The 22403-nt window shown below is 51.8% G+C and overlaps 1 pseudogene; it reads right to left on the reverse strand.

Annotated features, from left to right (window-relative positions):
* Nucleotides 1–7936: 7936 nt before the first annotated feature.
* On the reverse strand, nucleotides 7937–20196 carry LOC144733184 (aerolysin-like protein; annotated as a pseudogene).
* Between the last annotated feature and the right edge of the window lie 2207 nt (nucleotides 20197–22403).

Here is a 22403-nt window from a genome sequence, read left to right on the forward strand (position 1 = left end):
ACGCGTCAAGCAAGGGGACGACCTCGGCGCGAGGAGTCGGGCCGACTCGCCAAGCCAGGTCCTGGTGGTCCCGGGGCGATCGGGGTTGTTGTATGTGTTGGAGTTATGAAATTTTGATGAAAATAATAAAAAATTATAATTTTCCGAAAAATGCGCAAATCGCATTAATTATGTTAATGTGTGTATTGACATGCATAAATTATGATAGTGTGAATAATTATATGCATAAATTATGATAATCGCTGAGATAATCGTAGTAATTTATGCGGATGCTTGCGATTATGTTAATGTGTGAAGTTATGATAATTAGGCTTAGCTTCGTTTATCCAGAGTTATATCAATCAGGATAACACGATTATCATCGATTAAACGTTTACCGATTATCCTAGTGTGTGTTATGATATTTAAGGTCACCAGTTTCAGATCTCATCACAGGCAACAGCTCTTATGAATAAGATAGTTTTGCATGGACTTGGAAAGAAGCACTCGAACAGTTGGTGTGAAGCAATTTTATTCTAACAAGCATGTGACATTCTATCATGTAGGTTAAACATGCGTCAATAATTCATGAATAACCAAACACTTGTGCATTTGCGAGACTATGCATTCGATTAATATGAATAACTAAAATTCTTATGCAATTACGAGACTATGCATTTGACTAAAATGAATGAATAACTCAAAACTCTTATGCATTTAACGAACTGAATGACTAAAAACCCTCCTAACAACCAGGCATCTCATTAGTTCGTTTTTGTATCGATCACAATCGGCGACTGGCCGAGTTTGAAACAAGCATGACACATCTTCTTAGTTCTTTCGGTAAAGTCACGTAGAAGGGAAGTAATAAAATAATAAAAATAAAACATAATAAAACAATTCTCACGACGTTTCGGCCACAATGCAAGCAGCCATCCTCAGGCGAAGAATGAAACACCCCAAGCTTGGAGCGTATATTTAAGCTGGGTTAGAGGGGGGGAGGTGGGAAGAAAAGCGCCTAAACAAAATAATTTGCATATCAAGAGGAATTCATCATATAGAAAATGCGTAGGAGGTGGGTGGGGGGGGGGTTCCAAATCAATACTATGCCCGTGCATTATGCAGGATTAGCAGCATCAAAGGGGGGGGGGGGAGGTAGCATTAACAAAGGAAAGGAATGTTAATAGTATGTAGCTGCAGTTACTAAATAACCAAGTAAAAACTAAAGTAAAAACTGCATAACAAACTAAAGTATAAACTACATAGCATCATCAGTATACTTACTAAACTCTACAATAAGCTGAGTTACTAACAGTAAGTAATACATAAAAAAAATTCTACGTTGTAAAAAATTATATAATATGCTTCCATCTAAACTTTATTATCTTACATCACACGCGTCTATACCGTACTATATACTGCCATAGGCAAATCCAACATTAAATTACATACTGTATTGCTATAAACCTTATACATTTTTAATATAACACTATGTATTATTCTACCCACCCTAATGTGTATCAAAATGGTTTATTACGTCCTTCCAGTGATTGCTAAGCCAGAATCCATCTTCTCGGTTAAAATTGTCTCTGTGTTTGTATATGTGGATCGCCTCATGAACGAATCTCTCATGATAGCCAGATGGCTTGCAGAGAACCTCTGTCTTGGAGAAGTCAATGTCATGTGAGCCCACTGAGTTGTAACAGTGATCTGCCACGGCTGAGGTGTTTGTCCTACCGTGTTTCAGGTCAGCTTTAAGTTCACGGATGCGATCCGAGACATGTCGTTTGGTTTCCCCAATGTAACTGCTACCACAGAGGCAACTTAGTTTGTAGACACCAGGGTACTGTATGTCTGGAACCACATCTTTTACAGACGGTACCAGATCACGGATTTTATGTACTGTGTTGAATCGGACCTGGATCTTGTGTTTAATCAGGATTTTGGAGATCTTTTTTGTGACCCCAGCAATGTAGGGTAAGGTGATGGTCTTGAAAGGCTCCTCAACAGGATCCTTCTTGATGGTTGGAGTGATGGCTTTGCGGATTGTGTAGTCGGAGTAACCATTAGCCTTAAGAGCTTGGCGTACGTGTTTGAGTTCACTGGAAATGTGTTCATGGTCGGAGATGCATTGGGCTCTATGATATAGAGTCTTGATGAGGGAATTCTTCTGGGATGGATGGTGGTGGGAATCCGGTTTTAGATAAGCATCCGTGTGGGTGGCTTTCCTGTAGACAGAGTGGCTCATTGAACCATCAGGTCTCCTTTTGATTAGGACATCCAAAAAGGGTAGCTTGCCATCATTTTCGACTTCCATGGTGAATCTGATGGCTGGGTGTATGGAATTGATGTGGTCGAGAAATTGGTCTAGAGCAGGCCGGCCATGTGGCCAGATGACAAAAGTGTCGTCTACGTACCTCTTCCATAAGGTCGGGCGTAGAGTGGCAGTCTGGATGGCGTCCGTCTCAAATTTCTCCATGAAGATGTTGGCTACAACCGGAGATAGGGGGGAGCCCATTGGGGTGCCCTCAATATGCTTGTAGAAGGTTCCATTCCAGGTGAAGTATGTATTGACACATGACACATTTCGTATGGCGGTAATATAGCACTTATTATACCCAAGAGGCGAAAGTATATGTCAATAGATTCATCGGCAAGTACCAAATCCTTTTAACGGAATGTTTGATACAATGGTGGGTGAGGCGTGTTGCGGGAGAGCTAATCTGGCTCTGTTTTAATTAATTCTTCGGCGAGACTCTATGACCGAAGAAACTGGTTTGACAAGATTTTCTTTGTGTTTCCTTGAGTCTGTATGTGGGAAGCGATACGACCTCTCTGCTGTTTGTGCGAGCTGCAGCTGACACTTTCTCCGCTGTGAGGTGAGCGGCGGCGCTCGTTCAGAAGACTTTGACTCTTTTTCTCCACGGCGGGATGACGAGTCGGTTTTGGTTGATCCTGGTCGATCTGGGTGTCGCTCGTTGTCGCTCGGTGGCGCACGGTGGCGCATGGTGGCGCACGGTGGCGCTCGCTTGGCGTTCGGTGGCGCTCGCTTGGCGCTCGGTGGCGCACGGTGGCGCACGGTGGCGCACGGTTGGCGCTCGCTTGGCTCTCGCTTGGCGCTCAGTGGCGCTCGCTTGGCGCTCGCTTGGCGCTCGGTGGCGCTCGCTTGGCGCTCGGTGGCGCTCGCTTGGCGCAAGGTGGCGCACGGTGGCGCACGGTGGCGCACGGTGGCGCACGGTGGCGCACGGTGGCGCACGGTGGCGCACGGTGGCGCACGGTGGCGCACGGTGGCGCTCGTTCAGCGATCTCCGCCTTTCCTGCGGGTTGTTCGCTGGTCGTCACTCTGACGAGGAGCGATGCTTCGTTCGTGGCAGGGTGGACGTTGGCGTCTTTGTTGGCTTCACTCGCAGCTCTGCGACTCAGGGTAGCGATTCTTCTCAGTTGGTGCAGACCTCGGCTTGTAGCGGCACATCGCTAGAAGCCCTGGCGACGAGATGGGGCTCAGAGCCCTGGTGATCTGTGGTGGGGGGCCAGGGCCCCTGACGATCTGCGGTGGGGCCCGTGGCCCGGACGATCTCTGGTTTGGATGGATTTTCCTTCGACTTATATGGGAAAATTCCACTCAGTTTCCCGAGTTGTTCAAAGTCTGTCATAAAACCTTCCTGTGGGTGTGTGTGTCCGTCCGTGTGTTTATTAGCTTTGAAGACACAGCTGTGTGTCGTTCTGGAAGGGGGGGGGGGGTGGGGGCCTCGTGACGGCGCCACCGAAGTTATCCATTAGCCAGACCGATGATTCGCGTCGAGTTATATATATATATAAAAGAAATATTCGAATCCATGTTTTTGTTACTGAATAATATTTGTCGCGAAAACCTACGCGTTAAGCGAGCTTAATTATTCCCTCCCTTGCTCGGGATCATATCTTTTGTCTCACACAGCTTAAGTTGTTTTGGTTTGGAAGTGGAAATGCGACTTATTTTTATTATGCCCAAGTTATGCCGAAACCGTGTTCCCGATGTTTCATCGTGACCCGATCTCTCATGGAAATGTTATTTTCTTGCGTGTGCAATTTTTGCTGTCCGTGTTGTGGGGAGACAAAGACGGTTGTTTCCACGGTGGAAGCACCCAGCGCATGCGCTTATTTTATTTATTTTCTGAGAACGTGTTAATTTCCTTTGAGCCATTGCCCGGGAGTTTTATTGGTGTCATTTCCTCGCTTTTGTGCCTGCGTGTGGAGATCCTCTCGGAAAGACGAAGACGGTCGTGTTGCTCGCTTCCCATGGGTTGTTGTGTTTGGTTAATTTTGAGAGCCTTATTCGCCGTTAGCTCCTCTAGGATATTCACTTTAATTCCGTACTTATTATTTGACTTCTTGTGATTATTTAATCTGCTATCCCGGCTAGGAATTTTGTTTTGGACCCCCAAGCCATAATTATTCTTTGATGCTTCGGCCCGGCCGCGTAGAAATTATTTAAGGTAAATAATGTCCGTATTTAATTAACAATTGATGAATCGCGACTCTGGTTTTCAATTGGAGTGAGGATGGATACTGTTTTCTTACTCCATGGCTAAGTTGGTAACTTGTGTATCTAACATGGTCCAAAGACCCGTCTGTGCTTTTTGTTGTCAATGCTGTTTCTTTGTTAAGAATATAATTATATATTCCTCCGTGGTGCCCGGCCCTGCAAGGCTTTTTACGAGAGGGTGTCATTCCAACCCCCCGCCTGCCATTCCCCCCTCCCTTGTTCCTCCTGTGTGAAATTCGGGGAGTTTTTATGATCTTGATTACCCTCTTTCATGCCCTCTTTCCTTTGAAATGAGGTGTGCGCACATCTGTGGGAGTGTGGGGGGCGTGTCCGTTTTCACGTTGCCGCGTCTTATAAAAAAAACGATATTATATGTTGGCCGAATAATTCTTAAAAAAATAAAATAAAAAAAGGGGTATATACACAACAGGGTCCTCAACCCAGAGTGCGAATACCGAGTCGTTGGAGTGGCGCGCGTGTAGGGGGTGCACGGTGGCTACTGTGGTGCGCCGTCGCAGTATTGCCGGGGTACCGTGGGGGTTAAACACACGCATAAACAATCTGCCCCCATCTGCGTTTACCAACGTGGCGGATCCCACGACCCCGTATTGTTTTGCCAATTCCAGGTGAGGAGTTAGCATTACTTCACCCGATGGTCGGAGCGCGGTGGGGCGTGTTGCCACCGGCACCAGCATCTCGGCGAGCGGCCCGATGGTGACGGCCGTCGCCAGGGTAGCGGCCACAGGTGCGAAGCGAGGGCGCGTCGGCTCTTGTCCCAGGAACAAAATCCGTTCACCGTTCCCTTCCATGGTGGCGCATCGCTGGCGGGGCTGCACGTTGAGCCCCAGCTTTTCCGGGTCGGTACCTGCAATACACTCGTGGCACAACACACTCGAGACGTAGAACTCCTGGGTGCACACCTGGCTGCCTATGCGGACCTCCAGGGTGGCCCTCCCCAGTAGCCCCATTCCGGCTCCACTCGCCGTGTGCAGTGCGCGGTCCGGGGCCTGCAGGCGGCTCACGTCGACCCCGATCATGCTGCAGTGTGCCGCGCTCACGAGCGAGACCACCGCCCCTGTGTCTAGCAGGATCCGGGTACGCCGCCCGTTGACCTGCCCTTCCACCAGGGACGTGGCCCCCGTGATTCCCGCCACCAGCTCCCGCAGCCAGTCGCCAGGAGTCGCCGCGTTCCTTGGTGTCGTTGCTGGAATCTGCGTGGGGGTCATTCGCTCGCTATTATCATTACAGCTTGTTTGTGTCGGGGCTACGTCGATTTCACCCCCCGGTGGTCCCCTCTCTAGGGGGGCCTCAGTGTTTGACCTTAGCTCTTGTCTAGCTCAGGCGACCTGAGGACAGTCCCTCATTCGGTGTCCCCGTTGGTCGCATATATGGCATGCAGGGGGAAGTGTGGCGGCTCTGTAGTGGGCTCTTTGCCCACTCCCTCCTCCCCCAGTGCGCTGCTGCTCATAGTCTGCTTCTAGTCGGGCTATCCTTCCAGTTAGCCCTCCTACCTTGGAGTGTAGGTCCCCCATCTCGGACCGGATGGTCATCACATTTCTATTCGCTTCCTCGCGTATATCTCCTATGCCGGTCTGTAGCCCGGCTACCCACCCCGGGGTTGTCTCCCGAGGTCTCGGGATTCCCTTGCTCGTCCCTTTGTTGGCATGGCGAGCTCCTCCTCCTCTTCCTCGTCTGAGAGTAGGCTCGCCACGGCGCACTCCCGTCCCCGCCCTCGAAGCTGCGTGCGCTCACCGGAGAGCTTCTCGCATTTACGCGCGCGCTCGACAAGGGTGTTGAAGGGGAGGCGTGCACCGTCTACATTTGGCTGCCACCACGGGGTGCGTGCCATATATCGCTGGACCTTCCCGGCGGCGAAGCCCTCAATTACTTTTGCCTCGTACTCCGGGTACGCGATCTGGGTCAGCTCGTGTACGTCCTCGGCATAATCTAGCCAATCCTCGCCGGGTTGGCGGTGGCGCGCCTCTAAGGCCGCCTGCGCGTCCTCCTCATCATACGTGCCGACGCGCAGTTCAAGCTGGCACATTAATTCCTCCCACTGAGTTTGTGTGCTTGCGGGCAAAGATTCCACAAAGTCGGCTGCCCGCCCATCCAAATGCATCTCCATTTGCTGCAACGCCTCCGCGTCTGTCCAGCCATTAACCTTTTTAGCCCCTCTGATGCTGCGGGCAAACGATTTCCATGACGGAATCCCCTTGCCCGTGAACGTGCATTTTATTTTAGCCTGGGTTGGGGGGCCTCTCTCCCTTGGGGGTGCAGGGGATTGTTCCACTTCTGACACCAAATTGTGGGGGCCGTTGGCCCCCGGGGTCTCCCCCGCCTGCATCTTCAGGCTCGTTTGCGTTACCGCACCGCCCTAATACCCGCTAGAGTTTCGCCGGCATTCGAACGCGACGCCTCTACTCACGCAGCCCCGCACAGCACTCACACGCTGCGAGCGCACGTACACACAGCACTGCGCATGTTCACACTCCCTCTTTACACAGCCCAACGCAGCACTCGTCTCAACACCGAATACCCACGTTACGAGCGCACACCTGTGGAGCACGGATTACACACGCCGCGAGCGTACGCACACACAGCCCCGCGCTCGTTCACACTCCCTCTTTACACAGCCCCATGCAGCACTCGTCTCAACACCGAATACCCACGTTACGATCGCACACCTGTGGAGCACGGATTACACACGCCGCGAGCGTATGCACACACAGCCCCGCGCTCGTTCACACTCCTCATCGAGACCACACGAGGTTACGATTAGCTATTAATGATTTATTATCGGCTACCTGCGATTTTGCTGTTAAATCAGTGTGGATTGAGAAGGCTGACCTACGCTAACGCCCAAGGGTCTATTCCCGATTTATCTACTTATGATACGCTTATACCTCTTTACTCACGGTTTGATGCGCTTGGCGTTCCGTTGGTCTCCTCGCTGCTCACCTCGACGCATCTCTTGGACGTTCGGGTGGCCGAGCTGGAAGCCGTCACGAGCGCTGACTTTTTGGAGTCCGAGATCCTCTACATGGCTGCGTCCCCCCTTTTATCGTCTCCCTAAATCAAAGGATGCCGACTCGAGAGCCTTCTTGGCCAATCAGGTCGCCACGCCCGTTGAGCCGCTTTCCCAGGTTTCCCTAACAATGGGTCGGCTGGTTAGGCTGAGCCGCTGGCGGCGGCCACGGCGCCATTGTTATGCCAATCAGCCGTGGTTTCCATAACAAAGGGCTCGCCGTGGGTGGCCGCGTAGCGGCGGTCCCCAAGTACACCCATTATGCCAATCTGCCACACCCCCCCTGGCTTCCCCTTCGTTCGTGGCTGTGGCCCCCCTGCCGGCCTTGTCGATACGTGTGTGTGGGGGGTGCGTTTCAACCGTGGTGGCTGGACAGCCCTCGCCATGACCATACAATCTCAACCTGGTCACAGCGCCGCGGTGCGAACCAGCATCGGGGGAGGCCGCCCAATTCCCTGCCCACAGGAAACCGTGAAAATTATCCCTATGAGGGCTTTTCGGGTGAAAACCTGCCGGCCAGGGGACCTCCCCTCGGAGCTCTATGGGGGGGGAAATGTGTGAGGGTGTGTTTATGTGGGGGGTGGTGAGGGGGAAGCGGGGTCGGCCCCGTCGCTTGGTGGTGGCGAGGTCGTAGAGGGGGCGCACGCCGAGCGGCTTCGCGGCGGCGGCATCACACCTGCTCATGCAAGACGTAGGTTTTCACGAGGTGCTCCGGTTTTCTGACCACCTGTATACAAGCTATTCATTCGGTGGATGCAACTAACAGCAACCCAAATGGATGATTAATAAATGCATTTTATTTGCCAGGGTTCAACGAGATGCTTCGATCAGACTTTCCACGAGTGGAAAATCGATTCTGAAAAGTTCCAAGTTTGTATTGACACCTGTACACGCAAACACGTAGGGCTTTCATAACTTTCAGTGCCTCAATGGGGAACTGTCTTACCGCACCACACGCATCGACCAGGAAATAACCGAGGGACTTGGAAAAGCAAACGGTTCAATGTAGAAGGCTTTTTATTGGTGAATTTTACGCAGTCAAAAAAGCATTCCTGTAGAACACTTCATCAACATCACCAAAAACAAAAAAAGGGTGCTGCGAAATGCCGCTCTAGCTCTCGGTAGCGACGGTTGTCATCTTGGTGTAGGTGAGCCCCTTGTAGACGCCGCTCAGGGGAGCATCAAGGGATGCGCCGTTCACACAGGTGATGCGCAGCACGGCCGTGTACGGAAGGTCGACGTTAGCGCGCCCGATGTTGGCGACCACAGTGACGGTCTTGTGCGGCAGGATAGCGACGGGGAATGTGAGCGTTTCCGTCTTCTCCTCGGACTCCTCCACTGCGTGTGTGCTCTCAACGCCCACGGTGAAGCTGAATCCGGTCTCCACCTCCATGACCTCGGGGATGCCGGCCTTCACCGACAGGCTGAAGGTGGACTCGATCTTGTTGGTGGTGAACCACGATGACATTTTGATGATCTTCTTTGAGCTCTCGAAGCTGTACGACTGCTCGACGCTGGTGTTGTTCGTGTACTCCATTTCTTTAATCTCCTCCATCTGCACGTTGGGCAGAACCTGGTGCATGGTCGGGTAATTCATGTCCTGGATCACCGACGACTTTATAGCATTGATGAAGAGGAAGCCCATGCAGTCGATGTCGGCCCCCGCTCGGCCATGGACGCCCAAGCAGACGCCGGAGCCCACGTAGATCTTGTACTCGGTCTTGAGCCCCCATTTTGTCATCTTGGCAAAGAACTCGCGACTGTGGCTCGTTTTGAACTTGATGGCGCCCAGGCGAGTGCCGGCCCCGTTGCCCCACAGCGAGAGGCTCTTGAAGAACTCGCCCAACTCGAATTCGAACTCCTGAGCGGAGGAGTTCATGGTGCCGAATGTCTGCCTGCGCCCGTCCGTCAGCCACACCTCGACGCCTGTCACCTGCGAGCTCCAAACGTTCACGGAGAGCTTCGGCAGTGTGGCCGCATTCTCCCGCCCGTCGAACGAGAACACGTCTCCACATTGGCCGCCAATTATGTGCAGTGCGCACCGGGATACCATGATGTCAACCTGAGAGGGAGACAGAAGCAAATGGGAGAGCATGCCAAGCGTGTTTTAAAGCCTCGTCTCTTCCATCTGCCATCTTATCATTTGAATGCAAGCATCGCTGCCATTCACCATCAACTGTAGTTGTAGCATGACGTTCTTCTCTTTATTTTGTACCTCAAAGTAGTTCAAAAGTGCCCAGAGTTTGTGTTTATCTGAAGGTCCAGCCAAACGTGATATCAATTGATCCGGACACCATTTGAGAGCTCCAAATTGAATGTGACAGCTGAATATTGTGAAATGCGTCACTTATCATGGACGGCGGCGGTTTTCATATCTTTATTGCCAAGCGTGTGCAAATAAGCAAACCTCGTGCCAACATTCTTACGAAAGGCGTAAACCACCTTAGATTGCACCAGTTTTTCGTTAGCGGCAAAAATAATCAAGGCACAACGCGCACGTGTCAACGCGCGCACTGATTGTAGCCACCGCTCAACAATTCACAGTCAACTGCTTGTGGTCGTGGGGACTTCGGGGGTCCATGGTGGTGGCAGTGGAGTAGCAGAAAATAAGTTTAACAATTTTTTTCTTCTTTGCTGCTGACGCCTAGGGGGGGGGGGGGGGGAAGAGGTCACGTCAACCGGCCACGGTCTAGTCCAGTGGGTTCTGACCTTTACTGCAGCCTTGCACCCCCCCCCCCCCCATTGGTTCTCAATCGCTTAAACATTTTTATAATGTTAATAAACCCATCGGGTTTGATTAAACAAAGTAGTTGTATTTACACGCCCTTGAGAATTTTGTATTTTTGACGACTTACCTTCTAAAAAAACCTGGCCATGTCTCCTCGCCACTTCTCCCCAGGAAGGGCATCTCTAGCACCCCAGGATAAGAAGAAGAACCAATGACCTAGTCCCATGCCCCACCCCCATGATCCACACGGCTACAGGAGGCCATCATCCAGCGGTGGCAATACAAGGAGGGCTGTTGCACGTTCTCCACATTCTCGCGTCGCACAACAACTGACCGCGTCGTGGAACGCAATCGCCAAAAAAAGTTGTATTCTCGACGACCACAGTAAATTATCACTGAAACCCGGTCGCCGAGCCAGAGGTGACGGCTGGGGATAAATCGCGATGATTGATCAGAGCAGCGAGCTCTGGGAAAAAATCTATCGTGGGCTAAAGAAACTCACGCGTCCCTCCCCCACTTGCATCCACCCCCTCAATTAATGTGGAAAAAAAAATATTCGAGAATGTGTAGAGCATGATCTCAATTGGGGGGGGGAGGGCAAAAATCTGAAATCCTACAGAAATCCCCTTTCAGAGTAAGGATCCCAAAACCCTCCCACCCCCGCCCAACTCACCACTTACGTGAAAGCAGTCGAATCCGCGAAGAGCAGATGTCCCTGTGACAGATGCTCCTTACTTTATATGCCAGAGTGAGCACCCTCGCGCTGCGTGGCGTAACAACAAACGAGCACCGCGTGGGCGTTGTGAGTCTACTCCTTATCCTGCCACCTTCGCCTCTCCGGGTGGTCAATCGTCACAGGCAACTGCAAGGCGCTGCCAGAGATTCGCTTCGCTACTGGGTGGCAAACGAGAGCGCCCCCCCCCCCCCTCGTGAATGCAATCGCAGTGCCGAAACGTGGGGTGGGGTGGGTGATTATTGGGAGGTGGTCCGCGAGAGTTCACTGCGGTTTGTCGATGCAAATGGACAAAAAAGTGTCCTGGCTAAGTTTTGTTGCTCAATCCTGAGCAGCAGTTTCACGAAAAAAGAAAAAAAACTCGACGGACTTTGCAACCAACATTTTCCCATAATGGAGGTTTTTGGTTTTGTTTATGGGTTAGATCACGTGAATACGAATGTGTGTAAATGTTGTAGTGGGTTCACTCTCCAACACAAAACCGGTGAGTGCTGAACTAGTAATGAATTGGCACCACGTTGTGTTCACGTGACACATCGTACTGATTGGCTGTGTTGGGCAGTGGTGGTGGCAAGGTTTAACGACGCACGTTTACGTGATCTAACCCAACAAAAAAACCCAACAAAAAACACTCTACAATGGAAAACTTAACTCACTAACGTAAGAGATGCACAAGAGACTGGGTGAACTGGTGGGTTATATTTTGCCCAATCTTGGCCAGGAAACTCAATTACTTAGTCAGCCGACCGACTGGTCGGTGGTTTGAGATTATTTTCCCGCAGAGCTTCCGCAGCTGCCAGTTCACCCGGGAAAATCGAGTTGGCTGCTTCAAACGATTGCGTTTTAATTACATTTCAGTTCTTCTATAATGATAATAACGACGATAACGATGCTAAGTTGTAAGCTGCAGACACATTTCACTTGCCCCAAAGACAATGGACCCCAATGCGTGGAGCCGCAAGCTCACAGACCCGCTAAAGTAAAAGTCTAAATAGAAAAGTATATGTTTCTGTGTTTGAAACGGCAATGGGGAAACGACGAGCGGTGATCGTGTTCCCCCCTACCTCTCTTTGTGGGGTCGAGGGAGAGTAACCCCCGAAGCAAGAGCTGCGGAGAGTTCTGGTTGGTGGTTTGGGAGCAGGGCATCAGGAGGTTACGAGAGGTACGGAAGGAAAACCAGTCCTGCAACAACACACAACAATAACAAGGTGAGGTCACCACGACGCTTGTACCAGGCACCGTGCACGTTGAGGCCACGTGAAGTGTCGAACGCCCACTGGCAGGAAGTCAAAGGACAGACGCTGCAGGTGCCATGGGTCGACTGACTTGAGATGACTGGCCGATCCTCCGGAAGGTGGAACAGAGGCAGGCGACATTGCGGGTGATTCTGATGGGGATTGGGAGCCAGCGGAGGGCCCGGAGAGCAAAGTCTGAGGTCAGAGAGGCGTTTGGTGGGTCGCGAGGTCGGCGCATGCCAGGTGGATTTTTGTGTAGACGTTTGGGAGTCGCGGTAGTCGGTGGGGAAGTTGCAGTTGTTGCGTTGCTCAAAAACACCGCTTTACGGGAAACTAAAATTGCGTTATGATGAATAAATGAAATATAATATTAGGTGTTGTGGGTAAAGCGCAGTTCGCAATAACAACGTCAGATGCCCGCCGGTGCAAGTAAAGAGTCAGGCGCCTGGTATGCAGGACCTCATCGGTTTGATCCCTGACCTTGACGATGCCTGCTGCTGCTGTATACTTGGAGTCCGCGTCTCTTTCTCTCTCTCATCATCACCACGCTGGCTATGTGTCCTGACTATTTGGCCACCCTCGATAACAACAATCCCTATGTGTCCTGCACTTTCGGGCCACCCTCTTTTACAACAATAACCTCAATGTGTCCTGACTTTTGGACCACGATCTATAACAACAACCCATATGGGTCCTGACTTTTGGGCCACCCTTTGTGGTCATTGCAATCACCGTAAATGCACGTGACGTGTCCATCGGTGTGAGGATGGATGGTGATGTTGGCTATTGGTGAATTAATAAAGCTGGTGGTCATTTTCATAACACTGACGTCTTCATCGTCAGCATCATCAGTTATGATCACGCCTCTGGAGTTATCATTCTGTCTCTAGAGTTATCATTCTGTCTCTAGAGTTATCATTCTGTCTCTAGTGTCATCATTCTGTCTCTAGAGTTATCATTCTGTCTCTAGAGTTATCATTCTGTCTCTAGAGTTATCATGCTGTCTCTAGAGTTATCATCCTGTCTCTCGAGTTATAATCGTTTCTCTAGAGTTATCATGCTGTCTCTACAGTCATCATTCTGTCTCTAGAGTTATCATCGTTTCTCTAGAGTTATCATGCTGTCTCTAGAGTTATCATTCTGTCTCTAGAGTTATCATTCTGTCTCTAGTGTCATCATTCTGTCTCTAGAGCTATCATTCTGTCTCTAGAGTTATCATGCTGTCTCTAGCGTTATCATGCTGTCTCTAGAGTTATCATCCTGTCTCTCGAGTTATAATCGTTTCTCTAGAGTTATCATTCTGTCTCTAGTGTCATCATTCTGTCTCTAGAGTTATCATTCTGTCTCTAGAGTTATCATGCTGTCTCTAGAGTTATCATCCTGTCTCTCGAGTTATAATCGTTTCTCTAGAGTTATCATGCTGTCTCTACAGTTATAATTTTGTCTCTAAAGTCATCATTCTGTCTCTAGATTTATCATCGTTTCTCTAGAGTTATCATGCTGTCTCTAGAGTTATCATTCTGTCTCTAGAGTTATCATTCTGTCTCTAGTATCATCATTCTGTCTCTAGAGCTATCATTCTGTCTCTAGAGTCATCATCCTGTCTCTAGAGTTATCATCCTTTCTCTAGAGTTATTACTTGGTAAAATAGCAATAACCCCATGTGTCCTGACTTTTTGGCCACCCTAGCAAGTGAGGAATGAATGAGGAAGGAACTGAGGTGAGAATGAAACCGGCAATATAATGAGGAAGCGGGAGATGGGGGAGTTCTCGTTGTGGTGGTGGTATTGGTGAATGGGTTGTGGTGATGGTGGTTGTTGTATATATAGGCCTTTTTCCAAAAATGTATATTAAGAATTTATTCTGCGGGAAAAAGGAACCCCTCCCTCCTTCCAGATTAATTAGTGCAGAAGTTGAAAACTGGGAAACGCACTTGGGGCAATTTGGAAACATTTGTTTCCATTTGTAATAAAAGACTCAGGCGCTTCTCTCTGACTCCGTGTCCTTTATTTGGGTTCTCAGCTTTTCCCTCACGGCACTCACTCACGGCACTCCCTTAGAGACCCTCTGCTTGCAGCCCCAGGCTGCTGTCACTGTTGTAGCCTCCTTCCTCTCCCTGCAGACCCGCTGCTAAACTCTGTGTGCAGACTCCCGCTGCCGAACTCTGTGTGCAGACTCCTGCTGCCGAACTCTGTGTGCAGACTCCCGCTGCCGAACTCCGTGTGCAGACCCGCTGCTCCCTGCAGCCTCCTCCTGACTGCTCCGTGGTCGGTCACCGTTGGCCGACGGTGCCGAACCTCGTTCTGCGTGTATGTGGCGATCTCGCCACTCACTCACCCTCCGCCCTACGTGGCCTCACCCTTTCTCAATCTCCAATCACTCCCCCTCCTCTTCCGGTTTCTCCCCTTATAGCCCTGAACCCTCTCCCCCACGTGACGTAACTCCTCCCCTCATGACGTCACATCCGGAAGGTCGTTTACGCCCGCATTACACCACCCTCCCCCGTAGAGAAAATCCAGCCGACCTCGGCTGAACAACAACTCCAACAAGTAATGCGAGTGTAAAAGACCGAATACGTTAAAGGACACGAAGCATACAACAACAATATAGAACAAGAACACAACACAAAAGTTAACGAAATGTGAGGGATTTCGAGCGAGTGCGGGTCACCGGGCCGTCCAGGACGGTCGGCGGCCCTCCCGCCGAGCGGGAACGTGGCAGGGTTTTGAGAGCGACAGGATAAAGTTCGTCTGTCGCTATTGGAGGCCCGCCACTGTCCCGGTCCCGTATTCCTGGCGACCCAGCGTCAGAGGTGTCCCGCAATCGCGTCCGCGACGGGGTAGGAAGGGCTGCAGGTCCCGGAGATTCCGCAGCCGTGGTAGGCACCCCGCGAGTGGAGCGTCCACCTTCCTGCGGCGTCACGGCCGGCTTGTCTGTAAAGGGTACGACAGGCGCTCTTGCAAGGTCAGCAGGCACAGGCAAGGGCGAGTCGGCAGCAACAGACCCCGGCAAGGCAACCTCAGGAGATGACGCATCAGGTCGAGGGGCAACGTATGGTTTCAACCGAGATGTGTGTACGAACCAACGCCGCGATCCAACCCGAACATGCGCCGACTGTGGGTTGGGAACCTCGATGAGGCGAACCGGCCCTTGCCATGGTTTATGTAATTTAGGAGAGGTACCTGGCCGCACCTGTGGGCAATGGAGCCAGGCCAGGTCCCCCGTTTTCCAGGGGCACTCCCCCTTTGAACGTCGAGCATACCGCTCGTTCCGGGCCTGGGCTTTGGCCGTAGCCATGCGGGCTCCTTCCCTCGCCTCAGTGACACGGCGAACGTTGTCCTGAATATAATCAGGAAGAGGTTTAGCAGGTCCCCTCGCTCCGGTTCCCAACTGCACATTAATTGGCGGCACGTTTTCACGACCGTACATAAGAAAAAACGGCGAATATCCAGTAGCCGCGTGCGGCGTCATTCGATACGCCGAAAGCACCCCAGGGATATGCAAATCCCAATCTGATTGTTTTTCACTGACCGTGTGACACAGCATGGCGGACAGGGTCCGATTTAGCCGTTCCACCATACCATCCGTTTGTGGGTGGTAGGGGGATGTCCGTATCTTCCTAGTTCCGAGAGCCGCACACACTTCCCCCAGCAATTTCGAAGAGAAATTTCGGCCCTGATCCGTGAGAAGCCTCTCCGGCGCCCCCTTGTCCATAACGTACCCAAATAAAAAGGCGTCTGTAATGGACGCCGCTGACTGGTCGGGTAAGGGCCACGCCATCGGCCAGCGGGAGAGGTACTCCACGCCTACTAGCAAATACTTATTTCCCCTAGCGGATGGCGGAAAGGGTCCCAAAATATCTAACGCCACCAATTCATTAACTCGAGATACCTGAATAGATTGTATCGGCGGCACATATGGATGTTTAGGTGGCTTCCGGCGGGCACAATCGGGACACGCGCGAACGTGACCGACGACATCTGTCGTCATGCCGTGCCAATAGTAATCTCGCTGCAGCGTCAATAGGGTCTTCTGCACCCCCAGATGTAAAAGTGTGTCGCAATGCAGAGTCCTAATCAATTCGTACCGCAATGATGCCGGTACAACAAGACGTCAGCGTTCCTGTATGCCTTCCCTCCACATCAGCAATCCATCTCGGAGAGCGGTTTCCGGCACAACCCCCGCCCCGAGTCCCCCACTTGCCTTCACAGGTCGCTTACGTAACGTCACCAAAGAATCGTCCAACATTTGTTCCCGAATCCACACAGACCTCGGGAGACGCAAAATCCCATCAGCCAGTCCCCCATCAACCGGTCCCGGCTCAAGCGGAGCTTCAGGCACTTCGACTGCCAGCGCGACAGGCTGAGGGGGGTGCTGAATCGGTCCACACCTATGCGTCCCCGACGCACACGCGCAAGGGGATCGCTGCGGCAACCTGGAAAGCGCGTCCGCATTAGCGTGACGCACACCCTTCCGATGGTGAATTTGGAAGGAAAATTCTTGCAGCGTGTCCAACCACCGCGCCAACTGGCCGGATGGTTGGTCCATCTTAAGAGCATACTGCAAGGCTGCATGGTCCGTGCGGACAATAAACGACCGACCGTACAGATACGGTCGAAATTGGCGGAGAAAAAAAACAATAGCCAAAAGTTCCCTGCGAGTGACACAGTAGCGGGTTTCAGCAGGAGATAAAACCCGACTACCATACGCCACCACGCGTTCAACACCACCTTTTGACTGAGACAACACCGCCCCAATGCCAGTGTCACTCGCATCCATATCCAGAATGAAGGGATGTTCAAAATCCGGATAATCTAACGTCGGTGCCGTAGCCAATAGATCGCGCAAGCTTCAAAACGCCGCCTCCTCTGGCGGTCCCCAAGCAAATTTGTGTCCTTTTCCCATAAGGAGATGCAAAGGCCTCGCGATCGTAGCAAAATTTGGAACAAACCTCCGATAATATGAGGCGAACCCCAAAAAGCCGACGCACATCCCCCACCGTGGCCGGGGTTGGCCAGTCACGGACGCACGCTGTTTTTTTCGGATCCATGGCCACCCCGTCCGCACTAACAATGTGCCCCAAGTAGCGTACGGAGTGTTGCAGTAGGTGACATTTTTTCGGCTTGAATTTCAAATTAGCAGAACGCATCATGGTGAATACAGCCTCCAACCGCAGTAAATGCTCGTCAAATGTGCGGCTGAAGACGATAATATCGTCTAAATATATCAGACATGTCTCCCACTGCAACCCCGTTAAAACCAACTCCATCAACCTCTGAAAAGTGGCAGGGGCCGCATTCAACCCCATCGAAAGACAGTTAAATTGGAATAACCCCTGCGGCGTACGGAAAGCAGTCTTCTCCCGTGAAGACTCGTCAAGGGGAAGCTGCCAAAAGCCCGAAGAGAGATCTAGCGTTGAAAAGAACTTCGCCCCCGACAAGGCATCGAGAGAATCGTCCATACGCGGCAGCGGGTACGCATCTGCTACCGATACTTTATTTAATTTACGAAAATCTACACAAAATCGCAATTTGCCATCCTTCTTTTTAACCAAAACAACAGGGGCGCCCCATGGGCTGTTAGACGGAGATATTATGTCCGCAGCCAACATGTCATCCACTGCCCCTCGAACATGCTCTCGCTCAGATGCGAGTTTAACCGAATAGGGGCAGCGTCCCCTGTGTCGATATGATGATAAAGCAACGAGGTGCGTCCCAAGTCCAAATCGTCGGAGCTAAACACATCAGAATAACTCGATAATAATTTACGAATCGCACAACGTTGTTCGCCGGAAAGGGCAGAATTCTCCCCACACAATTCAGCGATCCAGCGATCATCTACAGCTCCATGGTGTGAAACACCTCCAACAACACCCCGGCTGGACAGATCATCATGAGCCGTAAACGCCGTAGTGGCATGTGCCACAACGGTATCGGCCGGCACACACACGCTTTCGGTACTCGCGTTAAGGACTTGCAAAAACGGCCGCTGATCTTGACGGACAATAGTTTGGGCCCCAACCAGCGCCGATCCGCCCGTAATAGTGGCGGACGGCGACAACAAAACCCCAAAAGCTCCCTGCCGACCAGGCACCGGCTTCCGATATCGTAAGGGAATGAGCATCTGTGAGCCAGGTGGAATATCAACAGATACTTCAGACAACGCCTGCACCTGGGCAACAGGAGCAGGTCGCCCCCAGGCAGACGGTAAAAATGCAATTTTACGGCCCCCCGGTAATTCAATGCAGTTTTCATTAATTCGAATTAGAATGGGCATTTTGGCCAGAAAATCAGTTCCCAACAAACAAGGAACCGCAAGGGACCTCGAAATTAACACAATTCCCGAGGCCGACACTCCCCCGATAGATATGTTAGCGTCCACCTGGCCCACAATGCCCATGCTACCCCCGTTTGCAGCGACGCAGGAAGCGTAAGCCGGACTCACGGCCCCTGGTGGGATGTTCAAAAGATGGAATATTACATCCGAAATAATGGTCGCGGACGCACCGGAATCCACCAAAATACGTACGTCCACCCCTTGGATCGACCCAGGTACGGTGGACGAACCGGTAGCGGCCGCGACAACCCGCCGAGCCAACTTGCGCCACTGCGTTACTGAGCGACAAGGCGCAGAAAATGGCCTCCCGTTATCAACAACATCCGGATCGCATGACAACGGCGATGAGTGAGGTGTCAAGCCTTGCCGGGTGTCTGGTGCGCACCGACTTGCCTGTGCTGGAGAATCTTTCTTTGGAGCGTCCGCTGTGAAGGCCTCCTGCTGGGGCGGACCAGGAACGCCGGCCCAGCAGTCCCTGGCGTAATGGCCCTTACGCCCACAGCGGAAACAATCGATGTCGCTGCGGCGCGCGGCGGGCACCCCGTCCCGACGTGGCCGTATCGGCGGCGCAGCCCACGGCCCCGGCCCACCCCGGGCCGGCCACGGAGCGGAGGCGGCTGACAGCTCCTGCTGGCTGCTCCCATCAGGCATGTACACTGCCTTTTTGGGGTCCCACCCCAAGGCTCCCCTCTCGACGATGGGCCCACCCGTCCACGCCGTAACTTGTTTCCAGCGGCGAAGGTTAAACTGAGCGTCCAGACATTTCGCCACAGCCCGGGATGTGAGCTTCTCATGACCACACACCGGCATAGGAATGCCGAGATCCCGGGACAACTCCAGCATCTTCCCCAGGATGAGAGGTTCCAGCAGGTCAGGCTCCGTCTCCGGGTAAGCGGCCATAGCCAGCTCCAGCACCGCGCCCCTATATGCTACAGGTGACTCCTCGGGTGCTCGTTGTCATTGAACAAACCGGCGATGGGCATCATCCGGTGGCTCGTAAGCATCTGCCATTTCGTCGAACACACCTCGCAATGTTTTCTTCTTCGCGGCCTTTATAGAGCGAAAGAATCTAACCGACTCGTCATCGAGAAGAGTCAGCAGAACTTCTAATGCCTCCGCGTCAGTCCACCTCGCTGAGCGCACTGCCGCCAAAAATCTGCAGGCGAACGCACTCCAATCGCCCCCGATGGAGAATTCTTTGACGGTTGTTAAGTGACGACTGCGACTTCTTTGCGCGCCCTCACCAGCCGATAACTCTTCTGGTGGCATGTTCAACATGGCGTCGCAACGTGGTGTAGACAAGATGGCGGCGCTTCGCCGCGGAGGGCTCGAAATGGCGGCTTCCTGCCTTTCTTCGCCTGCCACGCCCCAGATGGCGTCTTCGTGCCGCGTGGCCGATGGCGTTGACAGCGAAGGCAAAGCGGAGTCCTGCGGCCCACCCCCGTCTCCTCCCGACGCCGTCTTCGGCGAGACGAGTTTGCACAACTGCGCCACTACGTTTTTCAGTGCGTCAAGTTGCTCCGCCATCTGACTCCATCTCCAATCCACGTCCTGCGGTGCAGAAGGGTCCGCCGACGCGGCAACATCTTGAACCCCCGGACCCGCACTTGTCCCAGCACGCATCTCCTCTTCCATCGGAGTCAGGTCCCCCGCTGGAGGAAGGTCGTCGTCGTAGGAAGATGAAGCCGATGCTGGTGACGGAATATTATTTTTTCTCAGTTGTTTTGCCATGCCGTTACACTTCTGACTCCAGTGTAATAAAAGACTCGGACGCTTCTCTCTGACTCCGTGTCCTTTATTTGGGTTCTCAGCTTTTCCCTCACGGCACTCCCTCACGGCACTCCCTTAGAGACCCTCTGCTTGCAGCCCCAGGCTGCTGTCACTGTTGTAGCCTCCTTCCTCTCCCTGCAGACCCGCTGCTAAACTCTGTGTGCAGACTCCCGCTGCCGAACTATGTGTGCAGACTCCTGCTGCCGAACTCTGTGTGCAGACTCCCGCTGCCGAACTCTGTGTGCAGACCCGCTGCTCCCTGCAGCCTCCTCCTGGCTGCTCCGTGGTCGGTCACCGTTGGCCGACAGTGCCGAACCTCGTTCTGCGTGTATGTGGCGATCTCGCCACTCACTCACCCTCCGCCCTACGTGGCCTCACCCTTTCTCAATCTCCAATCACTCCCTCTCCTCTTCCGGTTTCTCCCCTTATAGCCCTGAACCCTCTCCCCCACGTGACGTAACTCCTCCCCTCATGACGTCACATCCGGAAGGTCGTTTACGCCCGCATTACACTGATGAAAGGGTGGCTTGAAGAGGCGGACAGGAACCAGGCTTTTAGGGTGAGATTAACAGATTGATTAATACATCAGAACATACACATACACACACGTACACCGGACAAACAACTGCCCCCACAGCAAAGAGCGAGATCAAAGTGAGGGTAGAGAATTTCACATATAAACAGAGACACGACACACACATTTTCAGTACTGCGAGCGGCAGGCTCCGGGAATCTGCCCCGTGACTGGCACATCAACAAGGAGCAGCATCAGCAGAAGCCACGAGCCACAGAGTTCGTCTTTGCTTTTTCGTTATTTTTACTGTTTCTTTCACCATTGAGAGCACGGAGCAGGAGAGAGCGCGCAACCAGCGCAACCAGCTCCACCAAGCAAGGGCGTCTGACACCAGTGAACGAGCTGCGAGCAATCGTGCACCGCCAGAGAGCACGGAGCAGGAGAGAGCGCGCAACCAGCGCAACCAGCTCCACTGAGCAAGGGTGTCTGCCACCAGTGAACGAGCTGCGAGCGCATCGTGCATCACCAGAGAACATAAGCAGGAGAGAGCGTGCAACCAGCGCCACCGGGCGGGGGTGTCAGCGGCCAGCGGACGAGCTGCGAGCGCAATCGAGCAACTTCAAAGACAAGCTTCGTGCCGACACAGCTCATCCAGCAGTGGACAAGCAGCTGCAGCTGATGCCGAGCAAGAGAGAAAGGGAGAGCCGTGTGTATGACCCTCCCCCACTCACACACCCACAACGCATCGCCCAGCAGGGAACAAACAAATGTTTGGTACAAGAAACGTCCCCTCGGCATCTGCTGAATGCAGAGAGTTAAACAAGGAGACGATATACCAACACACATTTAACGCACATATCGGGACTAAAAAGAGTATTCCAAAAGTTATCCTTGTGTTTTGCCCATTGAGTAACGTGGATATGGTCGTTTAGATGTATTTAAGTCATTATTTTTGTTAATTGCCTAACTGTACCTATTAATTCATTGATGAAACTAAAACATTTATAAACATCTACACACTTACAGGGACACTATTGTGTTAAACTCTTTCTTTTGATCACATAATCATGCCCAACATTTTTTGAAGCCTTAGCCAATTATGTTTTTAGGTTTTTTCGGTAAAGTCACGTAGGTAAAAAAATAAAATTAAAATTAATAAAAGTAAAATAAAATAAAAAATAAAATAAAAATCACGACGTTTCGGAGGCAACACAAGCTTCCATCTTCAGGTGGAACCGTCACAGCCCTACAGCTGTATCAAGTAAATGAGAGATTACAAGAGATACCACTCCGTATATATAATGGTTGAGGGGGGGGGGAAGGGCCAGGAACGGCACACTTTTTATTATTATGGTAAGGTGCGGCTTGAGACTATGAATAGACTGCATAACAAATGACTGAGCCTTTATTATGGAGAGGTTCGGTTTGTGACTACGCCTAGCCTACATAACAAAAGTGTGAAAAAATGTGAAAAAAGAAGCTAAACCTGGTAAAATAAAACTGGCTGTCTATCAGTAACCTGTAATAGTTGTCTGTCAAATAAGATGGTCCAAATAAG

Source organism: Lampetra planeri, chromosome 45, assembly GCF_965212315.1.
Source record: "Lampetra planeri chromosome 45, kcLamPlan1.2.h2, whole genome shotgun sequence".
NCBI classification, from domain to species: Eukaryota; Metazoa; Chordata; class Hyperoartia; order Petromyzontiformes; family Petromyzontidae; genus Lampetra; species Lampetra planeri.